Consider the following 6,501-nt stretch of genomic DNA (forward strand, 5'->3'; position numbering starts at 1 on the left):
CCTGTACTAGTCAACCAACTGGTTGACTTAAGTGGTTGAGCAGCATAGGGTGTGTTTTTATTGGGTTTGATGGTTTAGCTTGTCTTCCATCATCACCAGCGTGACCTAGATGATCAACTGGCTTGGTCCTCCTGGTTGACTAGCTTGGTTATGCTGGTAGTTGTGCTGGTCAGTCTGGTTGATCAGCTTGGTTAAGCTGGTCATTTTGGTTGACCACCTAAACCATCAAAATCAGACAAAAACACACCCTATGCTGTTCTACCCACTGAACTTGAGCCAGTGAAGCTGCATTTTCAGCAGGGATTCTTCAGCTTTCGTATTCTTAGGGATATTTTGTTTAGTTTTGATTAATCCTTCTTATTACTGCAGGACTGCAAGCCTTCTTTAAAAAGCCAAGAAAATAATGCTGCAGTCTGAATGTTGTGAAATGTACTGATCTTCATTCTCTTCTATCTTCCACTGAATATAAACATTTTCTGCTGACTTTTTCAGAGTAGAACGTAACACATCGCCAAACTTACAGGAAAACATTAGTACTCCAAAAAACATTAGAACTCTTTAGATCTCATGTACTTATTGCAAATTTCTCTATATCTTTGTATAAATTAGTAAAGTGTTTATTCTTTTACATAAATCAATATGGGATCAATAAAGCATTCTGATTCTGATTCTGATTCTGAGAAGCCTTTTGAGTACTTTCCTAAATTTGCTCCATGCTATGCATTTGTCAAAAAGTTTGTAGATGGGGCCCTCTAGTGGACACAGGTCAGGACGGGCCCAAGCACTGGTCTGTAATGTGCAGGAAATGGGACAGGAATGGAAAGTGTTTGAATTATTGTACTTGAATATTGAGAGATTCTCAAATATTATAGCAATTCAATAGTTTTTCTCAATTTTTCCAGAAAAAAAAATTATACTTTTTACTCCTAACATTTTAGACTTTGAGATCTCTGATGAGTACTTTTAAAGGCCAGGAGATTATCTTGTCAATCGCTTAAGTTGCCACACATTTTAATTTAATGGTTTATCAGAGTAAAATGAAACAACCCACTACTATAATAATTTGTCTCTGTGTGAGGACCACAGACCACCTGAGCCCGCCAGCTTTACTTTTAACTTTTAATATTTACATTAAAACCAAAACTTTTCAAAGGCTAAGCATCATTTATCTCAGCCAGTATCTGCCTTTGTAAACTTAACACACTGTTAGAAATAAAGGCACTGCCCAGGTACATTTTACATCCATCAGCTTTTTCCCAGGGATAAGTACATATTTATACCTTTTCATAGCCTAATGTAATAAAACAATATACTACTAATAATAAAACAATAAACTAATAAACCTAGAGTCAACACAGTCTGAAAAGATAACAGCAGTGGATGACAGCACACCTGTGGTTCCACAATTATTGGTCCTAAACCGGAGCGTCAAGAGGGATACCAGCCGTGACAGCACGCAGGAGTGACTGCAGACATGCTTCATATAACCATTTGTCTCCTGATGAGGAGGTGGAGGCAGCCTAAACTTATGGCTTCATACATTGGCCTTACATTTGGTTGGTGTTGTTCAGTTGTTATTGACTGAACTTGGGTTTTCTCAATCCAAGGCAAGGCTGCCCAACCTTTCACAGCTCACGGCCCACACAACCAACTTTGGCAGCTTTTGTAGCCCAAAGCTTTTCAGATTGATCTTGGCTACACACGCCTAAGCCGAAAAACGCCTAAAATGGTGAAACATTAAACTTTTAATGTTCTTAACAACAAATCATTACAAAAAATGTAAATGACCTTCTTTAAATGTTGAAGTGTATGTAAACATTGCTCCGCTCAGCATTGATGACTTCAAACAGTAGATAGCCATGCCGAGCTAGTTTGTGTTTAGTGTGAGACAAAATATTGTATATGGTTTAAATCTGGACTCTGAGCAGGTCAAAATCATCCGTAAAAAACAGGAGTATTTGTCTTCGCTCTTTTTTTGCAGCTATTTATCCATGATGGATGATTAAAAAACAGAAATGTTTCACATGATCACAAGAACACTGTCAAATAAGAAGGCTGGTTTAGTTAAATGTCTGTGTTGTGGTGGCGTTTTGCAGTAAAGGGGTTGGCATACCTTGCAGTACCGCGGTTGGCCACTAGGGGGTTAAAAACCATTGGTGTGAAAGATGATATTGTATACTCTTAAAACTACAGAAGCCAAAGGAATTCCTTCGAGTGATTCCACAGAAGAACCACCTTTGGTTTGCTGAAAGTAGTGGTTCTCAAACTGGACCTCAAGAAACCCAGACAGTCCACATTTTTAAAATGATGTTTAAGTGATGTTGTGACTTATTTTTTATGTTGTTATTGCTTTGGGATCCACAACACTTAACCATGGAAAATGTTTTTTTACAAGCTGATTTTTGCCCTCACTGACAATGACTGAGACTCAGGAGTGTTTAGAAACCAGTGGTGGACAGTAACTGAGTATCTGAGTAACTGAGTAACTGAGTATCTGAGTAACTGAGTAACTGAGTAAATGTAATTAGTTTCTGTACTTTAGTATTTTTGGTGTATCTGTACTGAAGTTTCTCCGTTCTGGGCGTCTTTTTCCTTTCACTCCATTACATTTCAGAGTCTAATATCCGACTTTTTCCTCCTACATTTTGAGAAATCTGTGGTTCCTTTTGGTTTCTGTGTGTATAAAAACGTAACATGTCAAAACGAAAGAAGCGCAAAGCCAGAGCACCAATCAGGGCCCAGCGGTCACTTTGTTTAGAGCTGGTTTTGACCTGTTGGTCATACCGACCCAGTGCAGCACGCGGTTCAACGTCAGCGCAGCAGCGTAAAACTTTGGGAGAGTCTGTTCAACATAAATGATGAACTAACCTAACTTTGTGTAAATAGAGCGCAATATAGAAATATGTCCACATATGCAGTCGAGACTGACGCGGCTTTTTTCTGAATTTCTACAAACACCATTTCATTTTATAGTAAATGAGTTTGGGCTGGTTTATGTTTATGAACAGACGCCTACAGATCAACATAGTAAAGGAGCTCATCTGTGATCCTGAGTTTAAAGCCAGTTTTTATTCAACTTAAACTTGGAACTAAGTTGTAAATAAATCTGAAACTGAAACTTTGCTTGTGTGTAAAAAGTGATTTCAGAGCCACTCGGTTCTCCCTGATGGAAACTGTTTACCTTCAGTGTTTTGTGCTTCTGATCATTTTAATAGACGTCAGCGTCGCTAATTAATGACGTTCTATTAAAAGACTGGTTTACCAAGAGAGACGCTGGAGGACTTTCACCTGAAATGAGTTCATGAAGCCAGTCTGGTTATAAAAATGATAACAGGACATCAGAGCCAGAATTCCTCTTTTAGTACTTTTACTTTATACTTAAGTACATTTGAAGGGAAATACTTTAGTACTTTTACTCCAGTGGAGGTCTAAAGGGAGGAACTTTTACTTTACTGGAGGAATATTTTACCTTGGGGGTCTCGACTTTAACTCAGTACATGATTTGTGAACTTCGTCCAGCTCTGTTAGAAACTGATTAATATTAAACCAACGCTTTAATGTTTTATCTCTGGATGAGAGGCACTTTATTACGTTTAAAAGTTTGTTGTATTTTATGTTTTTGTCCTTGTGATTTGATGAATTTTGGGGGCATTTATGCACCTCTGACACAGCTGTTTGAAACAGCTGGAACACACTGTGAGTAATGTAAATAGGTCAGTTAACATTCACTTTCATATCATGTCAATTGTTTTATTATTGATTATTCAAATAAATTATAGAAATTACACCCAATTTACATTAAAAAGATAAATGGATAATATTCTGTGTTATTAAAACTTTTATGAGTTTATAGAATATAATATTATATAATAGGTAATATTGATCATTTTCTGCCTGCTCTTTACTCCACTGTCCACCCTGTTAGTGTCATTACCGCTGAAAGATAACATCCGTGGACCACTGTATAATTTCCTTGGTGATAAATCAATGTGATTGTGAAAAATGACTGTCTAGCACCGGTGACGAGTGTCTAACCTCCACTTGGTACACAGAGGGGCAAATGTGTGTCCAGACAATTCATCCGTCTCACTAACAGTTTATTAATCATTTATTAATCATCAGTCGTATAGTATATGTATGCTATGGCAACACACTTCCTTTTGATAGAGTGTTTAAAATGACTTTATAGTGTTAAAAGCAGTTACAGTTTGAGGACAGTCACTCGGGTCGCTGCTTAACCGGCCCATCTGTCGCTTATGTGGTGGCTTTTAGCACAAAGGGTTCTATATAAAAGTCCCCAAAAAGGTTCTTATAATGGTGGAACCCTGTGAGGTGCTCTGCAGAATCATTCTAAACCACTGGAGGGCGTGAGCTAAACAAAGTTGAGTTCTTTGAGTGCACTGTGCTCGTCTGTGTAGCTCACACAGCTGCAGGAGGCATATCTGCCTTCTTTATTGTCTAAAAGCTTAAGCAGCCTGCTGTGTAAATTAATGATTGAACTGTGCTCATGGTGCAATGGTCAACAGTGGACACGTGCTTTGTTTACTGAGCTGCAGTCCAAGGTTATTGACTAGGCGTTTGATTATTTGCGTCATCTGCTGGTTGCAGCTGGGATTGCATGTGCAAACTGCGTGTAACAGAACATTTTAATAAATAAATAAACTCAACATATTGGATTTCAGGCAACAGCTGCATGTTTAACATAGATGGACCAAAGTCTCTGTGAAAGACTACAAATTTTTGACTAGTTTCAGTCAATCAGTCAATCAATCAATCAATCAATCAATCAACCTTCATTTAGTCTCGCAGAACATTGAAGGCGCCCCTCATTTACAGTGTTGCTGAGTTAGTACAGAGTAAGGGACTGAAGATGTGTAAGAACATATCAGATGATAAAAGTACATTTAATAAATGAAGACTCAGATCAGGTAAGTATAAAAAGTGAAACATTAATAATAATAAAAAATACATAAAAATATTATTATTATTATTATTATTATTATCATCACTTAAGAGAAATGAAAACATACATAAGATGTAAAGGTTAATAAAATCAAGTTAAAATAAAGTGAAGAAGATAAGATAAAAAAAAACTAATTTATTAAAATGACAAATATGAGTAAAACAATAATAATTAAAATAAGAATAAGAATATGAATAATAATGGATAAGATAACAAATAGATTATAAAATAATGAAAATAACATAAAAATGGTATAAATTCAGGTAAAACAGTGTCAGGTAGAGTGGAGGTGGTTAGAGAGTAGAAGTTTAAAGTGACCGACTGACCCAGCGAGCTGAGCTTTAGTGGTTCCTGTAGTGAGGGTCCAGTTCACTGGTGCTGGAACTAAACGCAGATTTCCCCAGTTCAGTAAAAACACTCGGTACCTGGCATGTGATCCGGCCACTGGATCGAGTCTGATAAACCCAATATTTACAGATATCATGGAGATAATATATTCTGGCAGACGCCGGACAGCGGTTTATACATGAGAATAAACCAGTGTGTTTCCCGCCGTGTAGCCAGTGAGGGCCACCCAGCCTCCTCATCCAGTCTGCAGTGATGGGTGTTATGAGGGTCTCCAGTGATGAACCTTAGTGCTGAGTGATGGACTCCAGTGGTTTGAGGGAGCTGGCAGAGCCATGTCTGTAAATTACAGCTATTCTTTTTCTAGCTTACAGGGGGAAACGACTGATTTCTACATACGTAACTGAGCACCTAACCCCCAACTGCCCCCCAGGATAGGGCTGTCCACTGCTCCGGCCAAGTGTGCTCACTGCCCCCTAGTGTGTGTGTTCACTAGTGTGTATGTGGTGTTTCACTGCACGGATGGGTTAAATGCAGAGGTGGGATTAAAAAAGTGTCATTTAATCACTTAATAAATATAAAATATGGTCATAATATATAGTGATATTTCTATATAGGTGACCGAGCTTCTGCCTACATTTGCTAACCAATTAAATTTATTAACATGGGGCTTAAAAGTGAGTTTGTCCTCCAGCCACATGCCGAGGTATCAGGGTAGTGATATTTACAGAACTAAAATCTGTATTAGTTGATCTGGAAAACAGCAAGAACTTACTTTTCTTAGCATTTAAAACCAGTTTGTGTTTACACAAAGCAACCTGTAGAGCATTAAATGAGCACTGCAGTGTTCTTATTGCAGCATAAACAGAGTCTGAGGCAGAGGCAGCAAGTTCATTAACATATATTGAATAGAACTGGGCCCAAAATTGAACCTTGTGGTACTCCTTTGGATATATTCTAGAAATCTGATGTGTATTTCCTCGGGGCTACGCATTGTTGTCTGTCCGAAAAGTATTTTGGGTTCATTTTAGTGCATTTGCATCAAAGCCAATCTTTTGTAAGCTCCTCAGAAGAAGAGTCTGATCAACCGTATCGAACGTTTTTGATAGATCAATAAAAACGGCAGCGCAATGCTTCTTCCTGTCTTTGGCCGTGTAGAGATCATTTAAAACCAGCGTGGTAGCAGAGATGGT

This window comes from Pygocentrus nattereri, chromosome 11 (genome assembly GCF_015220715.1).
Source record: "Pygocentrus nattereri isolate fPygNat1 chromosome 11, fPygNat1.pri, whole genome shotgun sequence".
NCBI classification, from domain to species: Eukaryota; Metazoa; Chordata; class Actinopteri; order Characiformes; family Serrasalmidae; genus Pygocentrus; species Pygocentrus nattereri.